At 57.6% G+C, this 12,663-nt stretch overlaps 1 protein-coding gene across 9 annotated transcripts in view; it reads left to right on the forward strand.

Moving 5' to 3' along the window:
* ADGRG1 (adhesion G protein-coupled receptor G1) overlaps positions 1–12,663 on the forward strand; it is a 39,194-nt gene that overhangs the window by 12,568 nt on the left and 13,963 nt on the right. Inside the window, exon 1 of one of the 9 annotated variants that reach the window (XM_058706081.1) lies at positions 5,227–5,319. The exons of 5 other annotated variants lie outside the window; for them this stretch is intronic. The gene's annotated coding sequence lies outside the window, so the exon portion shown is untranslated. Of the gene's footprint in view, positions 1–5,226; positions 5,320–5,786; positions 5,901–6,587; positions 6,607–12,663 lie in introns of those variants that run through there. 3 more of the 9 variants (XM_058706088.1, XM_058706083.1, XM_058706082.1) reach the window with 3 other exon arrangements.

Raw genomic sequence — 12,663 nt, forward strand, 5'->3', positions numbered from 1 at the left:
TGGGGCCTTGGACGCCCCCATCTAGGGGGGTCTTGATCTGCTGGCATGCATTCTTCAAGAATGGGGCCCCCTCCTGCTCTTCTCTGTGGCCCAGGGATTGACCCGCTTGGCCACTGTGCTGGGCCTGTACGGGAGGCCTGAGTTCAAGCTGGGCGGGTTTCCTAGGGCAGCACCCTGTGGTTACTTCTCCACTGGTCTGAGTTCCCTTGGCCTCTTGGCCCCTTGCCTGCACTGGGTGGCTGACCCCCTCTGGGTCCCTGGCCAAGTATGGCTCTCAGGGAGGGCTCTGTGGTTAGTACCTTGGGTCTCTGACCCTGTGGCAGGGGGGACAACTGCCCAGACCCACCTGTCTTCATGGTGACAAATGTGAGGGAGGGGTGAGCCCCAGGGGCTGACTGGAGCAACTGAGTCACGTTTGGCCTGGCGCCCTCTGCCCAGTGCTCCACCGGCTGTGTCACCATCTGGGCATGCGCCAAACCCCGGAGAGACTCATAACCGCCCCCACTCCTACCTAGGACATACGGTCGCACTGCCTACAAAGACCCTCGTTCAGTTCTGGGTGCTGCTGGCCCTTGGAGATTTGAATCCTTATCCACACTTCACAGATGAGGAAGCAGGTGTCAAGTTCCCTGGCCAGTCAGTGGCAGTGGGGGCCTGAGCACAGCGCTGGGCTGTTTCCCACAGCACCACAGATGGCTGCACCCATTTGCGGTAGTGAGCTCCCCATCCCTGCAAGTGTTTAAGTTTGGCAAGGAAGTGTAGAGGGAGCTTGAGCAGAGTGTGAATTTCTTCACGGCTCCTTCCAGCCCAGAGCTTTTCTGGCCGTGGGCAGGAGAGGCACCCAATTCCCACATTCTCCCCAGGCATTAAGTCCCTGAGCAGCCAGCCCACTGGTCATCCTAATGGCATCAGATGGTGTTTGTGGGCGGGTGGTGCCTCCACAGCCTTGCCTGTCACTGTGCCCAGACTTCCACCATTAGCACCCATCCAGTGGCATCTTTGGGACGCTCCCATTGTCCGCCTAATTATCCAGCATGTCAGGTGAAGGTGCACCGGGTGTGAGGGCATCGGGGCTCAGGGACCAACTGAGACAGGAGGCTGTGATGGAGGGGTCAGAAAGGGGGAAACCCCCCCCCCCAATCATCAGGGAGCTGATGCTGTCCCTTGCTCTCCCTATCCCATGGACCTGTGCCTGGGTACGGGTGTTCCCAACTCTGCGGTTCTAGCCCCTCCCACACACTTGCATGTGACAGAGCCTCGCGAGAGAGCTGAGGGCAGCAGGCAGGGCCAGAAGGAGTCCTCACGTGCTTTCCTCAAAGCTGTATTTACCGTATGTCTGTGGCTGAGCCTGCCACAGCCTCCTGGGCCCTGCCGCCTATGCACACACCCCAGACCAGATGGACAGGGTCTGCTCTCCAGCTCCTGGGCTGGGAGCCAAGGACGCCTGGGCCCTGGTGCCTGGCCTGGCAAAGGGGGCGCCGGGCCGGGGCGCGGTACCCATCACTAGCTGCGGCTGGGAGGACGGCCGGTGCTTTCCCACGGAGACTCTGCAGCAGGTGTCAGCACGCCTGGGAGTCCTGCCTCGGCTCCCCAACTTGGGTTCCCTCTTTCACAGAGCTGGAAGCCACAGTAACTGCTGTCCAGGGAGGGTAGGCGTGTTTGCAGACCCCATGGGTGTGGTCAGGAGGGGGCCTGGCCCCTGTTCCCAGGCTGTGAAGTTTTGGATGTAGCACAGCCTTGTAGACCTGCATATCCACCTCCCTAGAGTGGCTGACGCTTCCTCTCCATGTCCTGGAGATGCCAGGACTGGGGCCTGGGGGGCCACATGGAGCAACGGGGACAGTGCAGCTAAGGGAGTGTATAGAGCTGGATTGGAGTCCGGTCTTGCCAGCTGTGTAACCCCGGGCAAGCGACTTCTTCTCTCCGAGCCTCAGTTTCCTTAGCTGCAAAATGGGCATAATAGTGTCCCCTCCTAGAGTGGGCATGTGCATTATGGAAGTCAGGTGCAGTTCATATGGTTTGTGCACCCACGTGGTTCCCTTCCCTGCCCCAGCAGCCTTGTGAGTCTGTGTGTGCTGGCCCTTGGGATATGCCCACCCCCAGGTTCCTAGACCCCAGGGTCCTCCGTGGCCACAGACATGTGCTGTTTCCCATCCCTGCTCCACCTTGGGGAGCCCACAGGAGTCCAGATGGAAGTTAAGCATTTGCAGAAGTGGGAATGGGACCCACCTTCACTGGCAAATTCCTCCCTGGGCCCCCTCTTAGCCCTGGGCCAGAGGAGTGAGTGGTCAAGGGGCCTGATGTTAATAACTTTGCCTTTGTGCCAAGAGAAAACCCAAGGTTCGGTGATCACAAATTTAGGTGGCATCTCAGACATCATCTAATCTAGCAACTTTGAAAATCTGTTTTGGTCCCAATGATTTAGAAGAGGCTTGATCTTGCAAGCTTCTGCATTGTAGGACTTTTCAGAGCCTTTACCAGGCAGCCGTGTATTGAAGGAAATGCTGGGCTGGAGTTTCAGGTCCCATCCCTATTCTCAAGCTGTGCAGTCTTGGGAGTCCCTCTCTGGCCAAGCACTTGGCAGAGGTATGTATGCCCCTGACCAGTCAGACGCTGGGGAGTCGGGATGGCTCAGTGCTGGAACCCCCTGCCGCAAGTGACACTTTTGGCTCAAATCTGTAGCATCAGGAATTGGCTCCTGTTGGCAAGAGGCTTGGAGCCTGCCTGACCTGGTTAGAATCCCAGCTCTAGTCATTCATTCGTGTATTTAACGAGTAGTCATTGAGCGTCTGCTGGGGGCCAGACTCCTGCTAGGGCGGGAGCTACAGGTGGTGAGCCAGACAGACAAGACAGGGTAAATGTTGAGAAATGGAGACCAAGTAAGCTAATTGGAGGATCATCTGACAGTGTTGAGTGCTGTAAAGTTAAGAAGATAAGGCGATACGGAAGAGGATGATGACAGGGAGGATAATTTTGGTTGGGTAATCATGGATGGCTTCTTGGGGGAGGAGATATTTGAAGTAAGGACTGAGAAGAGAAGAAACCAATCAGAGAATGGGTCCAGGAAAGAATGTGCTATGCTTCGGGGAAAGCACATGCAAAGGCCCTGAGGTGTGTCTGAGGATAGAAAGAAGGCTAGTGTGTTGCGAGTTGGTGAACTCAGCAGGGAGTGGGTGGCATTAAGGTGGAGAGAGAGTGGTGTGGGGTCACTAGCTTATTTTGGCAGCCATGCTGCTCCCTGAGCCTCAGCTGTCTGATTTGTAAAAGGAGCCTCATTTTTTGTCCCACACACCTCTACTCTGGTCGTCAGTGTCAAGACCATTGTCAATGTCTTTGGCAGAGACTTGGCTCAGGGCGGCAATGACCTATGAGCTATTGTAGGTATTTTTGTCATCGCAAGTGCTTGGAGACTTTCGGTGGGACCTGGGATGTTTCGCCTCTGTTTCCCCGCTTGTCGCTGCAGTTAGTGAGCACCAAGTGTGTGTAAAAGGCCAGGGGGGCCCCATCTGCGTCCTCCCCTGGCTCCCCTGAACTGCAGCCCCCTGCCAACTCTTTTTAAGCACAGAATCTTCTGATCCAACAGTGACTCCCTTCTCTGGCCCAGCAGGCTCTAGAATCCTTTCCGGGCGAAGGTTCCACTGAGAACAGCAGCTCCTTTCTTTGCTTTCTTTTCCTCTTCCTCCCGGGGCCAAAAATAGTGCCTGAATGGGACACAGCTCTGGGCCAGCGGCAAGACAATAGCTGCCTCCTGGCTCTGGTCCATGGGTGGGGGAGGAGGTGTGAGGGTGCATGGGCACACCATCCCCCTGGCCCCAAGCCCTGCTGCCTTTCCCATGGCCTCTGCCAGAAACCACCGCAAAGCCCCTCCGTCCCCTTTGCGTGTAATTGCCAAGGGGGTTCCCCACTTGTTCTGGGAAAGTGTTTATAGCTGCTTGGCTGTGACCCTAGCCCCTCAGCCCCCTGAACAGCGCCACCCTGTCTCTGATCTGCCGCTGCTCTGGAGCCAAAACTCCAGCCGAGACGTCTGTCCCTGGTTCCCTTCCCTGGCCTGTCTGGCACGTGGAGGCCACCCGTGCCTTTGATGTCCTTTCCTCTTTGACTCACTGGCTATGGAGGACTTTTTAGAGGTCACAGTGATGTGCCCTCTTGGGAGGAGGTGAGCTCCCTATCACTGGAGGTGATCAAATTAAGTTCAGATGTCCCCTGGGTGGGGGGCAGGATTAGTCAAGCATCAGATGGACATTTGGTCTTGATGTCTCCATGTCTCAGAGGAGATCTTGGTTTGACACCCATACCCTCCTTTGCCAGCTGGGCAGCTTTGACCTGGCCACCTCACTTCCCTGAGCCTCTGCTTCCCCATCTGTAAGAGAGCTTCAACAGGGCTGACCTCGGAGAGTGGTAGAAATCGATCTCCAAAATGCCTGGCGTAGTATCTGGCACATAGAAGGGGTTTCGGAAGCTTTGCCTCTGTTCTCTTCCCTCCCCGCACTGGTACTTACTCTGGATCACAGAAAGGAGAGTCTGACCCACACCTGGCCCTCAGAAAACTCTCTGAAAGAAAGCCAGGGGGAAGCTCCCCAGCCCTAAGGATAACTCAGAAGAAAGATTCCTGGTGGGGTCTGGCAACTTAGGAAGGCTTCCTGGAGCAGGTGCCCCCCTAAGACTCTTCTAGGGAAGTAGGTACACATTCCGTACTTCTGACAGCCAATGGTTGGTGGGGGAGGCTAGAGGGGTGTCCAGCTTGGGATGAGGTCAAGGCCACAGACTGGTAACCCCCAGGGGCAAATGCAGCTGACAGTAAGCATCTTGGGTGACAAGAGTAGCCCCCACCGGCTCCTAAAAGGATTTGGTTTAAAGTCAGTGCTGACAAACTTAGGCAGGTGGCCTCCAGTGCTCTCTATAACCTCCTCCTGCCAGCTCTCCCTGCTGGACCCAGGGCAGCATCCGAGTCTGGAGACTTGGGTACCAGACAAGTTAGGGGGCTTGTGCTGTGCTGGGTCGGAGCCGGGGAGTGACGTAGTTGCCTTCCCGCAGCTGCCAACAGTTGCCAGGGAAACGGTTGCCAGGGGCTGCTGTCACCTGCGCCCCTTCTCCCGGGCCGGTGGGGGCTTGCAGCCCGTCTTCCCTGGCTGCCCGCTTTGTTTGAAGCTCCAGGGAGGGGGCAGGGGCTGGGGTGGCTCTGCTTGGAAATCCTCCTCACGGAGACTGAGCCACCTCCCCAGCAGGCAGCAGTCTGCAAGGGAGGCCAACCCTTTGCTCTCGCGTTCGCGCTCTTTATGTACTTGCAGTCCACTCGGTACCACAAAGGCGGAGTTCCAGGTACGATTCTTCCCCTCCTCCTGTCTTCCCTCCATCCCTCTCACTCCTGGTCCTGCTTCCTTCTCCTCCCCCTCCCCTTCCCTTTTCCTTCTTCCCCCTCCCCTCCTTTACCTCCCCCTCCCCTGCTCCTCTCCTCCTCCTTCCCTTCCCCCTCTCTTTCTTCTCTCCCTCCATCCCTCTTCCCCATCTCCCCTTTCTCCCCAACACCTATAGCTGATGGGTGGGGTGGGGGTGGAGCTAAGTGGCACCAGGGACCCTGGGAGAGTCACAGATGCTACGCTAAGAGGGATTCGTCAGTTCGATTCGAGAGCGGCTCAGGAACAGGGAGGAATGGTTGAGAGTAAGGGCCCCACAACCCTCCCCTCGGTCACTCTCTGGGCTCCACCCCCAATGATTAAAGATAAGCCTCTGAGAGGTGTTGGGAGGCTGTGTCCCTGGCTGGGCTGGCAGGAGCCATGCTCCATGATGGGCATGGGGGTCCCCTGGACCCTCAGGGGAAGGGTGTTCAGCTAACCCCAAGGAAACACATTTTGGAGCATCTCTTCTGTGAGTTTTAAAGAGAAGCCTTTTCTAGCAGTCAGGTAAGGTCAAGGGGAAGTGGGCTGCCGTCTCCACCACTCGCTGGCTATAGGTCTCAGTTTCCTTATTTGTCAAATGAGCGTAATGGTACTTGTCTCTTAAGGTTTGGGGGAGGATGAGGGTTACTTTGGGTAAAGAGCTTAGAATCAAATCTTGCGTTTCCAAAGAACCTAATTCATGTTGCCTTTGATACGGGAGGTGGCGGGCACACCGCCCTTGAGGTGTGCGAATGGGGGTGGAGGACCCCGTGGTCCTGGGTGGTGCCTGCCGTGGGAGCAGCGAGCTGGATGCGATCCTGGTCGGTGCATCCCCTGCCCTTCCCCAGAGGGGGCTGGTCCCTCAGCCTTGACCAGGCCCCCAGCCTTGTTGGGGGAGGAGGCTGTGCGTCCCGCTGTCCTCTCAGCCAGGAGCGGGACCGGAGGAAGAGGGAAGAAAGGGAGGGTTGGTGGCTGGCCTTCGAAATGCAAGGGTCCTATACCCCGAAGACGGGCTTTCTGCCAGGCCCAGCCTAGCTGACCTGTAGCCCCCAGAGCAGGGAGGTAGCTGTGCTGACCTCGCAGGCCTGGCCTTGAGCAGTGTGGGAACACAGATGGGGAAGGAACATTTCAGCCAGACAACTGAGGTCTGCCTGTGGTTTGAGAGGGAAGAGAGTCTGGCCAGGAGGAGAGGAGCCCAGCATCTTCTTTGTTCCTTTCTGTCACCTGGGAGGTAAGCCCTGCCCTTCCCTGTAAGCATCCTGAGGGCTTGGACTATAGAGAAGACGGGGGTGGGGGGGGGGTGGGGGGGGGTAGTGGTGGTGGTGGCAGGGCCAGGGCTCACAGTCAGCCACTTAACAGTGGAGGAAACTGAGGCTCAGAGAGGGGACAGGCTGGCTGAAAATTCCCGGGGCCAGGTCTGGACCTTGCACATCTAACTCCCGCCAACTCTGCTCCGGGAGTCTGCATTCCCTGGGCAGGTGCCGACAGTGTGTGCCCTGGGGTCCTAGAGTCCAGCCTCAACTGCTCCCTGGGGACAGGGCCGCGGGGAGACTTGACAGGGGGCCGCACAACATGCGGGCAGCACAGAGCTGGCACCAGGGTCCCTGGACTGCCTTTGGGAAATCCTGGCGCCTGAGCCCAAACCCAGCCTGGGTCAGATCTGGGACTCTTCTGATCTCTTCTCTTCTTTAGGTGGCAGGTCCCTATAATCCATTCTCAAATTATAAGAGGCTTTAATTCTCGGCTTCTAAAAGCTCTGGTGTGTTCATTTGTCTCTTTCTTTCTCCCTCTCTGCCCTTCTCTCCCTCCTTCCCTCTCAATTCCAGCCTTTTAAGTGTCACAGCTGCTTGAAGCGAGGCTGAGAGCCCAGCTGGCTGTGGCTGACTTTAATGGAATGGCTAACCTGGGGACGGAGCTGGCAGTGTCCCCTTTCCTCAAGAGCTGCTGCTGCCAGCCTAAGGGAGGTGGGATGGGGCCTCACACACCTCCAGCTCCCTGGGGACCTCTTGCCTGGAAGAGTCAAGGATGGTGATGAGTTGCCCTGGGGAACATCACAGCCTGAATGGCTTCCACAGCCCACCTCAAGCTAGCTAATGGCCTAAGAGGGGAGGGGAAGGGCTGGAGGCTGGAAGGGAGGTTGCTGACAGGTTTCTTATGTGTGTGGAGTCAAGGTTTTTGAGAGCAACATGTTTCTCATGTTGACAACAGGTGCTCTTGGTAAAAAGGATACACCATCACGGTGGGCTGGGAAACTAAGCCCAACCAAGCTCTGTGGATTTTCTTTTTGCAGGACTTATCAGAGCCTTTGATGTGCTAATATATAAGACCAAACAGGGCCTGCAGCATTTCTCTAACTGGGAACTAGCACTTCTTAGAAAGTACTCTGGCAAGTTACTGCTTGATAAAGATGGGGAGACAGTCTCCTTGAAGGGATAGGACTCTGGAGACCACAATGACAAAAAGCATGGCTTTGAGGTTGGGAGGCCTTGGGTTTGAGACCTGGCTTGGCTGCTTACTTGCTACGTGATCTTAGGCATCACCTAACCTCTTTGAATGTCACTTTCATTATCTTTAAAGTGGGGGTAATGGGGAGACTGGGGGGCTCAGTCGGTTAAGCATCTGACTTTGGCTCAGGTCATGATCTTGCGGTTTGTGGGTTTGAGCCCCACATTGGGCTCGCTGCTGTCAGTACAGGGTCTGCTTGGCATCCTCTGTCCCCCACTCTCTGCCCCTCCCCACTCTCGTGTGCTCTCTCTCTCTCTCAAAATTAAAGAAACATTAAAAAAAAGTGGGGGTAATGGTAGCACTTGCCTCACAGACTTATGTTGGGGGCTGAGTGATAATTTGCGCAATGCTTTGCACGATGCCAGCACAAATTGAGCACTTGCCAAATGGAGCTGCCGTCCTCCCTGTCCTTGGATTCAGGGGTTCCTCCCCCTGTGCCAGACAGACCCTGTTCAACCCCACCCGCCATGTGGCGTCGGGCCAGAGTGCGGGGGCAGTGGGGAAAGGGAGTAGAGGCCCGAGGCCCAGGGCATGAGATACATCTCAAGGCTGGCATCAGGGAGGAGGACTGGTGTGTGGAAAGGCTCGGAGGAGGGAACCCCCAAGCCTGGGCTCGCCTCTGGTCGAGTGGCAACTCTCTGTTGGACCCCCTGAGGCCTCTTAAGTGAGTGTTCTGCTGACAGGCTGCAGGGTGTGTGGCTTTGGTAACTGGCTCTTGGGGAGGACTCAGTGTCCTTCTACGTGGACAGACCCTTTCCTTCCCCCCTCGCAGGGAACTCTCTGCTTCTCCCCTTCCTCGGAGAAGCCGCGGGGAGGTGGGGCTGTGGGGCTGTGCGGGCAGGGTCGGCCCTCCGGCAGGTCGGGTGCGAGAATGCCAGATTCACCCCAGGCGGTGAGTGGGGCAGTGAGTGGGCACAGCCTTGGCATCCGCCAGCCTCTGGCAGCCGGCAGCTAGCTTCATTTTTACTCTCCTTTATTGTAGAAGAGTTCCTGACACCTGAAGTCACTGTTTCCCCCAGCCATCCCAGAACCCCCTTCCAAGGTGATCCTCCGGCCTAGGTGGTCACCTAGCTTGAGCACAGCCACCTGTTCCCAGCTCCCAGTTGGGGAACAGGAGCAGAGGGAGGAGACAGTGAGCCCCGGCAGAGTCTGGAGGGCTGGGCGAGGAGGGGGCTGTGGCCCTGGGTCCCACTCAGGACTCCGGGGACTCGCCCTTTGATTTGATGGATACATGGTGTTTCTAAGTGAGATTTACTTTTTAATGATTTTTTTTTAAATGTTTATTTATGAGAGGTGGGGGGAGCGGCAGAGAGAGAGGGAGACACAGAATCCGAAGCGGACCCCAGGCTCCGAGCTGTCAGCACAGAGCCCAGCATGGGGCTCGAACCCTCCAACCACGAGGTCATGATGACCTGAGCCGAAGTTGGATGCTTAACTGAGCCACCCTGGTGCCCCAGTAAGATTTACTTTGATCAAGTAACTTGGAAAGCACCAGTGGAGGGTCTTCAGCACCCCCCCCAGCCCACCCCCCACAGAGGAAACACCTGCAGGCGTCTGCTCTCTGTTCTGTTCTAACTGCCTTCCCGGCTGCCCTTTGAGGTCTGAGCAGCCCTCTGTTCCTCCCCCACAGAGCTGACCCGCCCCCACTCCCAGCCGTCTTCGGCTTTCTCCTTGCTGCTCTGCATACTTGCACTCGCGTGTGTGCACACGCATTCGCATTCGCATGCATGCTTACACTTGCAAGGTTTCATGCTCACCCACCCTCTCCTTTCCCTGTCCTGGGTCAAATCCTTCTTTCCTAAGCCCCCTGCACGGGGCTCAGGGAGGTAGCCCGAAGCACCATGCTGCCCCCCACCTACTGGAGAGCATCTAAGGATCCAGGCTGGAGCTGGAAAGCCGAGCTGAGTCCTCTCCCTTCTGTCCCACCCCCAAGGAGGGCCAGATGGGGCTCACGCCCGAAAACCCACTCCAGCGCTCCCCTTCCACCCATGCCCTCCTGCTCCCTTCTGTCCTTTGGGAGGCCCCTTCTAGGTTCCTGGCACCCTGCTAAACGCCAGGTGAACCGAGAGGAACACGACATGTCCTTGCCCCCAGCCCAGCCATTGCCATTCAGCGGCTGAGTGATCTGGGGCTGGGCCCCTGTTGTCTCTGACTTTCTCTGTAAAACATGGTTACCGTTAGCCCAGGCTTATCACCCATGATTCCAAGCCCTTGGAGTCTCAATCCATGGGATGCTTGTTAAAGCCAGACTCCCCACTCCCACCCCGGACCTGCTGCCTCTGATCCTCAGAGTGCGGGGCGTGTGAAATGCATTTTAGTGAACTCCCTGGCATGGTTCTGGCCCTTGGGCGAGTCTGGGCACCTCTGGAATGAAGTCTTGTGGCAGTGGGGACCATATAGAATGGAGGGATCCCCCTCCCCCCAGGAACACATAGTTAATTCTGGTAGGGACTGGGCGGTTGGGGAACACTTCATGAGGAGGGTGTGTCTTAACTGAGTCCCAGTAGGTGGGTTGGGTCGTCCTAGGGATGGGGCAGGCATTCCTGGTAAAGGGTCAGTCTGGAGGTGGCACCGAGGTGTTTGCGGTCATCAGGGTGTGTGACGGGAAGGAGGAAAGCAGTGGGGGAGCAGGTCTGGGCATCAGCCCAGCCGGATATGTTGGAGAGGTGCCTGCCCAGGAAGGGTTAACCCCAAGCCCGATCAGGTCCTGTCCACTCAGCTTCCACCTCCATCCTCCGAGGAAATGGGTTTTCCAGGAGCCTGGACTGGGCCAGCGGTGACTCGTGGCTCTACACGGATGGCAGAGGAAGTGACTCAGGCCCCGGGGGGGAGAAAGTGAGCCACGGGTCCCCTGCCCGCTGCCCCCTCCCGCATCGTGAGGATGGGCAGGGCTGGGCCTGAGCTGGAGCCAGGCCTCTTCTCTTGGGGCCAGCAGGGCCCGGGGGTGGGGGTGGGGGAAGTGTCAACTTAGACGAGCCGTGGCCACCCTCTACTAGTGTCCTTGGGGACCTTGGGGACCCTGTGATGCTAACCCGTTGTGTTAAGCTGGGCTGGACCGTTCTGTTCTCTGCGTGTGTTTACGGAAGGCCTGAAGTCAAGGGCAGCCGCTCCAGACGGGGGGGAGGTCTCTCCTGAGGTTTGGCCCCCAAACCCCCTCTCCCAGGCTGGAATTGTCTGCACTGCCGGTGGTCTTGGCCACCCCCCTCATTTTTCTCTCCTTTTTTGAAGGGAGGGGGGGGTCTCCCAAAGCCAGGGGAGCACGTATCTCTAGGACCTCTGCCTGTACCACTTCTGCAAGGAGCCCTCCAGAGCGAGACCCAGGCCTGTATCTTGGCTCCACCTGGAGTGACCTTGGATCGGACGGCCCTTCCCTAGCCTCAGTTTCCTGGTCTGTAGAATGGCCGAACGGTAGGACCAATCTGACACAGCGGCTCTGGGGATTTCACGTGACAGCGCAGGTGACCCCACCGCAGAGATCGGCGTGGTGCTGCTGCCGGGATAGCCCCCCTCGGCTCCCCAGTCCTGGCCCAGTGCTGCGTGAGGTTTCACGAGGGTCTTGCCTGCGGGCCGATGGTTGGTTTGAGGAGTACTTGGTGGCCAAACCCTGTCCCGCTCTGCCAGTCCACAGCTCCCAAGGTCAGGGATGAGGTTCTGTCCACATGGTCTGTGTAGAGGTCCACGTAGGGGTCGCTGGTTGCTGAGTCTGGGGTTCAGCCTCCAAAGCACAGGATCCCTCCCTCCTGGCTGAGCCAAGTGGGGGGCACCCAGGGTGGTGACTAGGGCATTCTGCAGCCCCACGCGAGGTGCTGGGAGAGTGTGGCCCCCATCGAGGATGCTGATGTGGGCTGCGTGGGGTGGCGGGTGTGTGTACAGGGGGCAGACGGTGGGGAGCCCCCCTGCCCATGGGCAGCGGGGGGAGGGAGGGAGGGAGGAGGGTGTGATGAGATGGGCAGTGGGCGGGGTTCTCTGTTGCCTGAAGTGGGGATGGGAAGGTGCTAAGTGAACAAGCTGGGCAGTGCCCTCCCCCTTCCAGGTAGGGGCTGGAATCTTCTCATTGTCCCCAGTCCCACTCTCCTATCTCCTATCTTCTGTTCTGTGAACAGCCTCGGGTCCAGGCTACAAGGGTGGGGTTTCAGTCTCCCCATTGCACTCCCGGATGGGAAGTTTCATGCTCTAAGAATTTCCTGTCAAGGTGCTCTGGAGGCTGAGCTGGCCAGGGCCACAAGGCAGGGGGCATGGAGGGAGGGAGGAGTGGGAGAAAGGCCGGAGGTTGACTTAGGGTCAGGCGTTAGCTGGTCAGAAAGCACACAGAGTTATTTATCTGACACCCATGGCGCCTACCATATGCAGGGTCCTGTTCCAAGTCCTTTACAAGCATCAGTTCATTTGCAGGAGGCCCAGAGAGGGAGAGTAAGTAGCCTGAGGACACACAGCAAGTGAGCAGGAAAACTGGAAGTCGAACGCAGACAGTCTGGCTCCAGAGCCCTCTCCACTGCCTGAGAGTGGGTTAAAGGAAGCCAGGCAGACCCTCCCACTCAAATCCCCAAAATGCCCGTGGGGACAACGTTGTCCATTTTGGACTGGCTGCTGAAACGGCTAAGATGGAGTGGAGACGAGCCTGGAAGTGTCAGGGTCGTGCAGCTGGGCCTGTATCTGTGTGTGAGTCCCTTCCATGGTACTCTTGGGGGTGCAGCCTCGCTCATGCCCCTCCAGTGACTAGGAGTTCTCTTCTTCGTCTTGGCCTTTTTGCTCTTGAAGCTCAATCTGGGAGGGTTGGTGCAAT

This window comes from Neofelis nebulosa, chromosome 17, assembly GCF_028018385.1.
Source record: "Neofelis nebulosa isolate mNeoNeb1 chromosome 17, mNeoNeb1.pri, whole genome shotgun sequence".
Taxonomy (NCBI): domain Eukaryota; kingdom Metazoa; phylum Chordata; class Mammalia; order Carnivora; family Felidae; genus Neofelis; species Neofelis nebulosa.